Source organism: Leopardus geoffroyi, chromosome B4, assembly GCF_018350155.1.
Source record: "Leopardus geoffroyi isolate Oge1 chromosome B4, O.geoffroyi_Oge1_pat1.0, whole genome shotgun sequence".
NCBI lineage: Eukaryota > Metazoa > Chordata > Mammalia > Carnivora > Felidae > Leopardus > Leopardus geoffroyi.
In genome coordinates, this window is record NC_059341.1 from 142727401 (window position 1) to 142740698 (window position 13298).

Below are 13298 nucleotides of genomic sequence, written 5' to 3' on the forward strand. Positions count from 1 at the left end.
CGCCAGAACAGATCTTCAATTTGCTCTTTTGTTTTGGGATTGTTCAGCGTTTTATTTAAAAGGGTACGATCCAGGAAGAGCCACGTGGAAGAGATGAATAGGGCAAAGTATGTGGGGGGACGCGCTGTGGAGATCTGTGCTGTCTCAGGACCCCACGCTCCCAGCACTGCTATGAACTCACCAACCTGGAAATCACCCGGTTTCAATGTGCATTTCCCTAAAGACTAGTGATGTGAAGCATATTTTCATGTGTCTACTGCCATTCACATATCTTGTTTGGTGGTCTGTTCAAATTTTTGCTTTTTAAAAATTTTTTATGGTCTTTTTTTTAGAGTTTTGAGAGTTCTTTTTATATGCTGCACATAAGTCCTCTATCACATATATGGTTTGTAAATACTTTCTCCCAGTCTGTGGCTTGTCTTTTAATTCTCTAAATAGTGTCTTTTTAAGAACAGAAGTTTTACATTTTGATTAAGTACATTTAATCAATATATTCTTTTATAGAGCATTCTTTTTTAAAAGTTTATTTATTTTGAGAGAGGATGGTAGTGGCAGAGAGAGGGGGAGAGAGAGAATCGCACGCAGGCTCCGTGCTCAGCGTGGAGCCCAACATGGGGCTCGATCTCATGAACTGTGAGATCATGACCCGAGCCGAAATCAAGAGTCAGATGCTCAACTGACTGAGGCACCCAGGCACCTCTGCAGATCAGTTTTTTTGCATCATATATAAGAAATTTTTGCTTCATTCAAGGCCTCAAAGACTTTATTTCATGTTTTCTTTTGGAAGTTTTAGAGCTTTAGGTTTTACATGTAGGTCTGTGGTCCATTTTGGGTTAATTTTTGTGTATGGTAAACTGTGGATTGAAGTTCGTTTTTTGGTGTATGGATATGCAGTTGTTCCAGTGCCACGTGTAGAAAAGACTTCTTCCTCAAGTGAATTGCCTTTGTATCTCCGAAGAAAATCAGTTGTTCACGTATGTACGGCTCTACTTTGATCTATTAGTTTACCTTGATGCCGATATCACACTATCTTACTGAGTACAGCTTTACAAGAAGTCTTGAAATCAGGAAGTGTACATCTTCCAATTTTTTTTCAAAGCTGTTTGGGCTATTTTAGGTCCTCAGTATTTCCATATGACTTTTAGAATCACCTTATTGATTTATACAACGAATCCTGCTGAAGCCTTTATTGTGATTATGTTGAATCTATAGATCAGTTTGAGGAGACATGACATCTCAACAATATCGAGTCCTCTGAATCATTAATGCAGTATATCTTTCCAACAAAATTTATTTAAGACTTCTTTAATGTCCCTTAGCCATGTTTTGGTCTGAGTGTGCAGGGCCTTTTGTCGGTATTTTGTCAAAGTTACTCCTAAGTATTTCACATTTTGATACTACTGTAAATGTAATTTTCAGTTTTCAATTGTTCATTGCTAGCATACAGAAATATAATTATTTTGTGTGTGTATATTAATTATGCATCCTGAAACCTTGGTGCACTCACTTCTTAATTCTAGCAGCCTTTTTTTATTGATGTGTAGTTGACACATAATGTTACGTTAGTTTCAGGTATACAACATAAAGGTTGGACAAGCCTAGAAGTTATGCTGTGCTCCCCACAAGAGTAGCTGCCACCTGCCACCATATATCACTATTACAATGCCACTGACTGTGCCCCTCATGCTGTACCTTTCATTCCCGTGACTTATTTATTCTGTAACTGGAAGCCTGTGTCTCCCACTCCCCTTACCCATTTTGCCCATCCCCCTACCCCCAGCCCTCTGGCAATAATGTGTTCTCTGTATTTATGGCTCTGTTTCTGCTTTTTGTTTGTTTGTTTTGTTTTTTAGATTTCACATGTAAGTGAAATCATATGGTATGTGTCTTTCTCTGACTTATTTCACTTAGCATAATACCCTCCGGGTCTATCCAGGTTGTTGCAAATGGCAAGATCTCATTATTTTTATGGCAGAATAATATTCCATTGTGTATATACACCACATCTTCTTTATCCATTCATCTATTTATTTTATTTAAATTGTAATAATATTACAATATTTACTGTAAACAAAGACAGCATGGAGCCTGCTCAGGATTCTCTGTCTCCCTCTCTCTCTTCCCCTCCCCCCAGTTGCACTCTCTCTCTTTCTCTCTCAAAATAAACTTAAGAAATGAATGTTGGATTTTGTCAAAGGCTTTTTCTGCGTCTATTGAGATGGTCATATGGTTTTATTTTGTTAATCTGGTAAATTATATTGACTTCTTTTTATTTTTTTTTTTAATTTTTTTTTTCAACGTTTTTTTTTTTTATTTATTTTTTGGGACAGAGAGAGACAGAGCATGAACGGGGGAGGGGCAGAGAGAGAGGGAGACACAGAATCGGAAACAGGCTCCAGGCTCCGAGCCATCAGCCCAGAGCCCGATGCGGGGCTCGAACTCACGGACCGCGAGATCGTGACCTGGCTGAAGTCGGACGCTTAACCGACTGCGCCACCCAGGCGCCCCTTGACTTCTTTTTAAAAATAAACTTTTATTTCAGAATAATTTTAGATTACAGAACAGTTGTAAAGTAGTACAGAGTTCCCATATGTCCCTCATCCAATTTCAGGTTCCCCTGTTGTTAATATCTTTATCACCGTGGTATATATGTCAAAATTAAGAAATCAACATTTGTATGTTACTATTAGCCAAACTCCAGACTGTATTCAGATTTTCCCAGTTTTCCCATTACTGTTATTTTTCTGTTCCAAAGTCCAATCCAGGGCACCACGTTGCTTCTATGTGTCAGGTCCCATTAGTGTCCTGTGGTCTGTGACAGTTACTCACATTTTCACTTTGATTTTATGTGGCCTTGACAGTTTTGAGGAATACTGGTTAGATATTCTGTAGAAAGTCCCTCAATTTGAATTGTTCTATGTTTTTCTCACGATTATTTGATTATGAGTTTTCAGAAAGAATCCCATAGAGATGAAGTACCCTTCTCATCACTTCTATGGGGAGTCCATGATGTACACGTGACATCAGTGGTGACGTTAACCTTGGTCACTTGGGTAGGTTAGTGTTTTCCAGGTTACTTCACTATTCCCTTTCCATATTTATTCTTCGGAATTGAGTCACTCCATTTAGCCCACTCTTGGGGGGTGAGTGGTGGTGATGAAGTGTCAGCTCCTGCAAGGTGTAGTATCTATGGATATTATTTGGAGTTCTTCTGTAGGGAATATTTGTCTCTTCCTATTTATTTATTTATTTATTTATTTATTTATTTATTATTTTAGCAGTTTTAGACTCATCTATATTTTATACTTTGGATTATAATCCAACACTATGTTATTTAATCTGTCAGTCACATTGCTCTAGCTTTGGCCATTGGGAATGTTTTCACATTGGCTACTGTGTCCGTTTCATGTGACATTTTATTTCTTTGAATATATCCTTACTTTCTGATACTACAAATACTCCAGGCTTATCTTGTATTTTCCCTGTCTCAGTCCTGTTATCAGTCATTTCTCCAAGATGACCTAGTTCCTTTAATTGGAGAATGTTATTTGGAAACCAAAACCGGGACACAAGGCTTGTTTGTTGATACTGAGATGTCATTGCTTTCAGGGCCTCTAAGCTAGGTAAGACAAAACTAGATAATGTAGGCGTGTATCTTAACCCTTAACTTTTGAATGTTTAATAGACACTGCATTCCTGGAATAAACTCCACTATGATTATAGTGTATTATCCTTTTTACATATTGTTGGATTTCATTTGCTAAAATAAAAAAATGGTGCATTTATGTTCATGAGGAATATTGGTCTGTAGTTTCCTTTTCAAGAAACATCTTTGTGTTAATCTTGCTATCAGGATAATGCTGGCCACATAAAATAAGTTGGGAAGTGTGTCCCATGCTTCAGCTTTTTGTAAGAGTTTGTGTAAAATTCATATTATTTCTTCCTTGAATGGTACAGTTTGCCAGTAAAGCTATCTGGACCCGGAGTTTACTTTGTGCAAGGGTATGAAATTGGGAATTTAATTTCTTTAATATGTATTTGGTGGGTAATTCAGGTCCTCTGTCTTCTTGAATGAGCTTTAGTAGTTTTTATCTTTCAAAGAATTTATTCCTTTCATCTAGCTAGTCAGATTTATAGGCATAACATTGTTCATAGTATTCACTTATTATCCTTCTAATGACTGCCTTTGTGCTATATTTCTACTGATGTCACCTTTCTAATTCCTGATATTGGTAATTTTTAATCTTCTCTCCTTTTTTTCTTCTTGATTAGTCTGACTGGACTAAAATCAGCTTTACTGACTTTTTTTTTTTTTTTACTGATTTTTTTTTTTTTTTTAAATTTTGAAGTTTGAGAGAAAGAGAGAGCGAGAGGGAGTATGAGTAGGGGAGAAGCAAAGACAGAGAGTCCCAAGCAGACTCCGTGCCCAGAGCAGAGCCCAACGCCAGGCTCAAACCCACAAAACATGAGATCATGACCTTAGCCAAAACCAAGAGACTAAGCCACCCAGGTGCCTAGCCTTACTGATCTTAAAGAGCCAGCTTTGGCTCATTAACTTTCTCTATTCCCCCCCTCCCTTGTTTTCTATTTCATTGATCTTTTCTCTTATCTATGTTATTTCTTTTCTCCTACTTGGGCTTATTCTTTTTTTAGTTTCTTTTTTTAATTTTTATTAAAAAAAATTTTTTTTAATGTTTATTCCTGAGACAGAGAGAGACAGAGCAAGAGGGGGGGAGGGACAGAGACAGAGGGAGACAGAATCTGAAGCAGGCTCCAGGCTCTGAGCTGTCAGCACAAAGCCCGACACGGGGCTCGAACTCACAAACTGTGAGATCATGACCTGAGCCGAAGTCGGTAGCTCAACCGACTGAGCCACCCAGGCGCCCCTCTTTTTTTTAGTTTCTTAAAGTGGAAGCTGAGGTCATTGATTCAATATCTTTCTTTTCTTCTAATATAGGTATTTAACACTATCAATTTCTCCATAAGTATTGCTTTAGTGACATCCCACATTTATATATGTTGTTTTCATTTTTAGTTGGTTCAAAATACTAATTTCCCTTTTGATTTAATATTTGATGCATGAGTTATTTAGAAGTATGTCATTTAGTTACCAAATAGTTGGGACTATTTCTGTTATTCATTTATAATTTAATTCCATGTTATGGTCAGAGCACATATTTTGAATAGCTTGATTCATTTTTAACTTTCTGAGACTTGTTTTATGGCCTAGAATATAGTCTATCGTCATAAATGTTTTGGCTGTACCTTAAAAAAAGATGTATATTATTCTGTTTTTGGTAGAATGTTCTATAAATGTCTATTAGTTCAAGGTAGTTGAGTGTTCACATTTTCTATATCCTTACTGGTTTTCTGTGCATTTGTTCTCTAAATTTTTGGGAGGGGTTATTGAAATCTCTGAATATAATTGTAAATTTGTCTACTTCTCCTTGTAGATCAGTTTTTCCTTTGTATATATTTTTAACAGGCATATTGATAAAATAATTCACATACCGTACAGTTCACCTCTTTAAATTCAGTGGCTTTCAGTATATTCACAGAGTTCTGCACATCACCACAATCAATTTTAAAACATTCTTGGGGCGCCTGGGTGGCGCAGTCGGTTAAGCGTCCGACTTCAGCCAGGTCACGATCTCGCGGTCCGTGAGTTCGAGCCCCGCGTCAGGCTCTGGGCTGATGGCTCAGAGCCTGGAGCCTGTTTCCGATTCTGTGTCTCCCTCTCTCTCTGCCCCTCCCCCGTTCATGCTCTGTCTCTCTCTGTCCCAAAAATAAATAAACGTTGAAAAAAAAAATTAAAAAAAAAAAAAAACCAACAAAAAAAAAAACCATTCTTATTCCCCTAAAGAGAAACCCCACACCCCTTAGCTGCTAGGAAGGCAGCTATGCTCAATACTATACAACCAATGCTTCCTTAGCTGCTAGAAATGTAAAATGGTACATTCTCTCTGGAAACAGTTTGTCATTTCTTCAAAAAAATTAAACATAGAATTATATTACCCAGGAATTTCACTCCTAGGTATATACCCAGATTACTTGAATGGGGATCCAAACAGATACTTTAACACCAGCACTATTTACAATAGCCGAAAAGTGGAAACAGCCCAGATGTCCATCAACAGATGAATGAATAAACGAAATGTTGTGTATATGTACAATGGAATATCATGCAGCCATGAAAAGGAATGAAGTTCTGACACATGGTACTATATGGATGATCCTTGAAATATTTTAAGTGAAATAGGCCAGATACAAGAGGACAAATATTGCATGATTCCACTTATATGAGATAGCTAGAATAGGAAATTCATAGTGACAGAAAGTAGACTAGAGGTTACCAGTGCCCAGGAGTGGGTGGAATGGGGAGCAATTGCTTAATAGAGTTTCTACTTGAGGTCATGAAAAAGTTATGGAATTGACAGTGGTGGTAGTCACACAACTTTGTATATGTTCTTAATGCCATTGAAAAATTTTTTCATGTTTATCAATTTTTGAGAGAGAGTGCAAGCGAGGGAGGGACGGGGTAGGGGGGTGGGGACAGAGGATCTGAAGCAGGCTCTGTGTTGCTAGCAGTGAGCCTGATGCAGGGCTCGAACTCACAAATCATGAGATTGTGACTGAGCCAAAGTCAGTTGCTCAACCAACTGAGCCACTCAGGGGCCCCTTAATGCCACTGAATTGTACACTTAAAAATAGTTAAATGCTAACTTTATGTTACTGTATTTATATTTTAATACCAAAGTGAAGAAATTTACACTACAAAAAATCAACTAAATACAAAAGAATTCAGCAGTGGAGAAAAGGAGGGACAGAAAAGTAGAAGAAAGGTTTGTTATAGGTGTCGCCCCCTGCACTGTGCACCAACCCATGAGACTGGCCAAGTTCTGCTGGTGGAGCTGGGGCTGCTCCAGACGCAGGTCAGGCAAGCTGCTCCAAGTAGCTAGGCATCAACAGAGTTAATTTTCCTGAGTGAGTAGTAATCTTGCAGTTTATGCATCCACTGGCATTCACTGTGATTGAGCCAGTGTTGGAAGAGGAGACATCCATGGATGGTGGTGAGCAGAGGATAGCACCCAGAATGCAAGAATAGGAAAACTCTTTGAAAATGATGCCAAGAATACCCTCAAAGTGGACTTCCCTGGGAAATCTTCAATATGTCCGCTTCAGATTGGAAAAAGGACTTTGATTTTTAGGTCACTTATTTCAGCAATTTAAGGTGATATTGAGTAAGCTAAGAAACAGCTAAGTTTACTGGAACATTTGAAACTCAAAGAAGATGATGTCTTCCAGGTTCCTAAAAGCAAACTAAAGAATGACCTCTGGTGAGAAATCATCTATTTTATTCATTCACTGCTCATAACTATGCAACCTCACTTTGGTTATATTCCTAAAGCTGTGAATTGTTTTAATGTAGTTAGCATATTATGCTTTAATTATTAAGTTAAACCCATCATGTGACAGTACTAAAAAGAGTCATCTTAAAAAATCAAGATTTTTGGGGCGCCTGGGTGGCGCAGTCGGTTAAGCGTCCGACTTCAGCCAGGTCACGATCTCGCGGTCCGTGAGTTCGAGCCCCGCGTCGGGCTCTGGGCTGATGGCTCAGAGCCTGGAGCCTGTTTCTGATTCTGTGTCTCCTTCTCTCTCTGCCCCTCCCCCGTTCATGCTCTGTCTCTCTCTGTCCCAAAAATAAATAAACGTTGAAAAAAAAAATTTAAAGAGCTTGCTTCTCAGGGCGCCTGGGTGGCTCAGTCAGTTAAATGTGGTTCATTCGATTTAAAAAAAAAAAAAAAAAAATCAAGATTTTTAAAAGTGTTATGTTAATTAAAAACTCTTCCAAAGCTTTGTAAAATATATAACCAGAAAAGTCTTAAAACTGTTGGAAATAAAACCTACATAAGTATGGCAAAAAGGCTAACAGTTATTAATTTGAGTTGAGAACTGTAATTCTCACGATAAAATCCAGCACTTGTATAGCACGTGCTGTGAAACAGAGAAGGCTTATCAAAGCTAATGCACTGAATAGAGGTTTCAGGTTTATTATAAACCTAAGAGGAAAAATCCAGACTTTATATGTTTTTTTCATTTTTTTAAAAAATTTAAATTCAAGTTAGTTAACATACAGTGTTGTCATGCCTTCAGAATTAGAACCCAGTGATTTATCTTTTACGTGACACCCAGTACTCATCCCATCAAGTGTCTTCCTTAATGCCCACCACCCATTTAACCCACCCCCCACCTCCCGACTCCAGCAACCCTGCTTGTTCTCTGTATTTAAGAGTCTCTTATGGTTTACCGCCCTCTGTGTTTTTATCTTTTTCCTTCCCTTCCCCTATGTTCATCTGTTGTGTTTCTCAAATTCCACATGAGTGAAATCATATGGTATCTGTCTTTCTCTGAATGACTTATGTCACTTATCATAAGACACTTTAGTTTGCACATTATTGCAAATGGCAAGATTTCATTCTTTCTCATCACTGAGTAGTATTCCATTGTGTATATGTATACATACCACATCTTCTTTATCCATTCATCAGTTGATGGAAATTTGGGCTCTTTCCATAATTTGGCTATTGTTGAAAGTGCTGTTATAAATTCAAAATGGATGAAAGACCTAAATGTGAGACAGGAAACCATCAAAATCCTACAGGAGAAAACAGGCAGCAACCTCTTTGACCTCAGCCACAGCAACTTCTTATTGGACATGTCTCAAGAGGCAAGGGAAATAAAAGCAAAAATGAACTATTGGTACCTTATCAACATAAAAATCTTCTGCATGATGAAGGAAACAATCAGCAAAACTAAAAGGCAACCAATGGAATAGGAGAAGATATTTGCAAATGACACATCGGATAAAGGGTTAGTATCCAAAATCTATAAAGAACTTACCAAACTCAACAAACAAAAAACAAATAATCCAGTGAAGAAATGGGCAGAAGAGATGAATAGACATTTTCCCAGAGAAGACATCCAGATGACTAACAGACACATGAAAAGATGCTCAACATCACTTATCATCATGGAAATACAAATCAAAGCCACAATAAGATACATCCTCCCACCTGTCAGAATGGCTAAAATTAACAACTCAGACTTTGTGTTTTTTTAATGTTTATTTTTGAGAGAGAGAAAGAGAGAGAGAGAGAGAGAGAGAGAGAGAGGTTGGAGGGGGGAGGGGCAGAGAAAGAGGAGCACACAGAATCTGAAGCAGGCTCCAGGTTCCTAGCTGTCAGCACAGAGCCCAATGTGGGGCTCAAACCCACAAGCTGCAGAGATCATATCCTGAGCGGAAGTTGGATGCTTAACCGACTGAGCCACCCAGGTACCCCTTTTTTGTTCATTTTTTTAAGACAAAGTAAAATGAGTGTTTTTTGTTCTATAGGTCTCATTTTTGGGTTGGGTAACACTTCTCATTCCTTTGTCAGAGTACATATTTTTATTCGTCAACATTTTTCTTGACTTAGGTTTTTCTTTCCTGTATTTTTTGATTCTTTCCTTTAAATGACTGTGTCAGTTTTTTTTTTCCCCATGTAGAATATTTTACAACTATATTTACAGGACATTGAATCTTTGATACCATTTCATACTTTCACTGTATTAACATGATTATCATGCATATCTGTATTGTAGTTTTAGAGAAAAACCTTTGTTGTTAGGTTTCTTCAAGGTTTAAATAATACATAGCAGTTCACTTATATATCCAGTTTCTCAAAGAACACAGAATGCTTCTTTTGTCCCTGGGAAAACTATTTAAGAGCCAATTAAATTCTGAAATATTTAGAACGTTATTTATTTTAATGTAATCATATGTTCCTAAGCAAGTCTAAGCTGTTATAGGTGTGTATGCACTATAATTTATTGATCATTTAAGGAGAGGTTGTGCCTTGGAGGAAAGGCATAATAAACTTATAGTTAAATAATCTTCATACTAATACATTTTTCTTTGACTATATGATTTTTGATTCCTTGAGTCTTTTTGTTTGCATGGGCAGAAATTTGAGATCATTGCATATTTAGGAAGCTAAGGTCACAGATTGCTTTGGGCTCCTCAAACAGCTGATTGCATCAGTGTTCACCTCAGCGACAGATCTGGTGGGCATGTTGGAGGGAAGGCATATGCAGAAGATAACTTTAAAGATGGCATTATAAATCAGTTTCCCTAATTTACATAAATTAGAGCTGATTGCAATAAAGATATTTACAAAAGCATATAGGAAAATATCAAAAACTGATGTTGGAGAAGTGGGGGAACATGGATAAATGCAGCTGGATGGTATTTTCCTTCTTGGTGTAGGAATTTGTGGTAAACAAAGTAGTGTGTGGCAGTTTCACTTCTTCTTTGTTAAAATATTCAGAAATCCTGTACTTGAAAGAAAGATGCCTCAATTGTCGGTCACTTTATGAGGTGAAGATTAAAAATAAACATGAATAGTGTAAAGACAAATTTGGTTTGGTTTGCTTGAATAGCTTGCTGCTGATTATGTCCTCATTAACTACCTGGAAGTTCTTTGCTGTGTTATTTTGTTGTCACCTTCCATGACTCTTACAATGTGCCGTTAGGGGTTAGGTCATTGTAGGTCATTGTGCCTATGTTTGAAAATTTCCATGTTAAGTATTAAAGTACTATAAGAAATTACAGTAGCACCATTTTGATTAGTCCAAATGTTTTCAAGGTTTGGAATAAATCTTGACTAAAGACATATAGAACACAACAAACAGGAAATGCATGAAGTCAGTCCTTCCTTATTAGTAATTACTTCTAATGTAAAGGAACTGATCTCTCCAATTAAAGGCAGAGCTTGGCTGACTGGCTTAAACGACAAGATCTGGCTATATGCTGTCTACAGGAGCTTCACTTTAGACCCAGTGACACAAACAGGTTTAAAGTGAAAGGCTGGAAAAGATAGTCCATACAAATAGCAAGTGGTGGAGAGATGGTGCGGCCATATTAATATCAGACAAAATGGATTATAAGTGCAAGCAGTTGAAACTGTTGTAAGAGACAAAGAAGGACATCAGGCATTGAAAAAAGGGTCAATTCATCAAGAAGATAATTAGAAACATAAAGGATAAATACAGATACTCTAAAAAACATATATGCATATATGCACCAAACAACAGAGCCCCCAAATAATGAGGCAAACATTAACATAATTGAAGGGAAAAACAAACAGTGCTACAACAGTATCAATTGAAGGCATCAGCATCCCACTGTCAATAATGTACAGAACATGTAGACAGGAAGTCTATAAGGACACGCAGGACTTTAACCACACTGCTTGTCAACTACACATAATAGACATATATAGCACACTCTACCCAATAGCAGCAGAATACACATTCTTCTCAAGCCCACATGGAACATTCCTTAGGACAGATCATGTTTTAGGCCACAAACAACTGTCAATAAATTTAAAAGGACTGAAATCATACAAAGGATCCTCTCTGACTACAGTGGTTGAAGCAGAAATCAACAACAAAAGAAAAACTGGGAAATTCACAAATATGTGGAAATTAAAGAAATGCTCTTAAACAAACAATAGATCAAAGACTACGTCACAGAGAATACAGAAGATACTTAGATACTTACAGACAAATGAAAATGAAAACACAACATACAAAAACTTATGGCATGCAGCAAAGGCAGTGCTCAGAGGGAAATTTATAGCAATAAATGTCTGTTAAGAAAGAAGAAAGATCTCAAATAAGTAACCTAACTTTATACTTTTAGGGAGTGGAAAAAGAAGAGCAAACTGAACCAAAGCTAGCAGAAGAAATATAGAGAATAGAGAAGCCACAGAGGGGCACCCAGGTGGCTCAGTCAGTTAAGTGACTGACTCTTGATTTCAACTCAGGTAATGATTTCAGGGTTCATGAGATCAAGCCCTGAGTCAGACTGCATGCTGAGCCTGCTTTGGATTCTCTTTCTCCCTCTCTCTCTCCCTCCCTTGCTTGCACTCTCTCTCAAAATAAGTAAGCATGAGAGAAAGAAAGAAAGAAAGAAAAAGAAAGACAAGAGTAATTACACCAGAAGTTAGTTTGAATAGATCAACAAAATTGACAAAATTTTAGCTATAATGACAAAGAAAAATGAGAAAAGGTGAAAATAACTAAAATAAAAAATGAGAGTTGTATCATTAAGACTAATTATACAGAAATAAAAAAATAGGAAAATCTATAAATAAGTACATCTTCCAAATTATGTAAGCTAGATAAAATAAACAAATTCTTACAAAAACACAAATTACCAAACTGATTCAATAAGAAATAGAAGAAATTGAAAGTTTGAACAGACCTACAAAGAGCAATGATTACATCAGTTTGGAAAAAGAGAGAGAGAGAAAAAAAGACCTTCTAGGAAAGAAAAGTTCAGAACCAGATGCTTTCACTGGTGAATTCTGAGCAATAGGTCAAAGACTTGATCTATTGAATTCTGAGCAATAGATCAAACATTTAAAGAAGAATTAACACCCATCCTTCCCAAACTATTCCAAAAAACAGAAGAGCAGCCATTTCCTAACTCATTCTAAGAGGGTAGCATTATTTTGATTTCAAAGCTACATTACAAGCAAAGAAAATTACCATCAACAATTCCCTAAAATCCCTTAAGAATTTACCTAAAATATCTCTAAAATCCCTTAAGAATACAGATGCAAAAACCTTTTGCAAAAGACTAGCATATTTAATATCATATTAAAAGGATTATATGCCATCAACAAATGGGTTTGTTACAGGAATGCAAGGGTGGTACAATATGCAAAACTCAATCAATGTAATATATGACATTGATAGAATGAAGTGGATAAACACACAGTTATGTCATTTGATGTAGGAAAAGCATTTGCCAAATTTCAAGTCTTTGATAATAAACACACTCAGAAAATTAGCAACGGAAGGGAACTTCTACGACGTGATAAAGGTCATATGAAAAACCCATAGCTAACATCATACTCAACAGTGAAAAACTGAATACTTTCCCCCTAAGATCAGGAATGAGGCAAAGATGCCTGCTTTCACACTTTAATATGATATTGGAAGTTCTAGTCAGAGCACTTAGGCAAGAAAAGGAAACAAAAGGCTTCTAAATTAGAAAGGAATCAATAAAACTTTTTCAGTATGCATATATGATTCTATTTGTAGAAAATGTACACGTATCCACAGAAAACTACTAGAGTTAATAAAATAATTCAGCAAGGTTTCAGGGTACAAGATCAACACACATAAATGATCTGTGTTTCTATAACCAGCAATGAGCAATCAAAAAAGGAAATAGCTTCCACAGAATA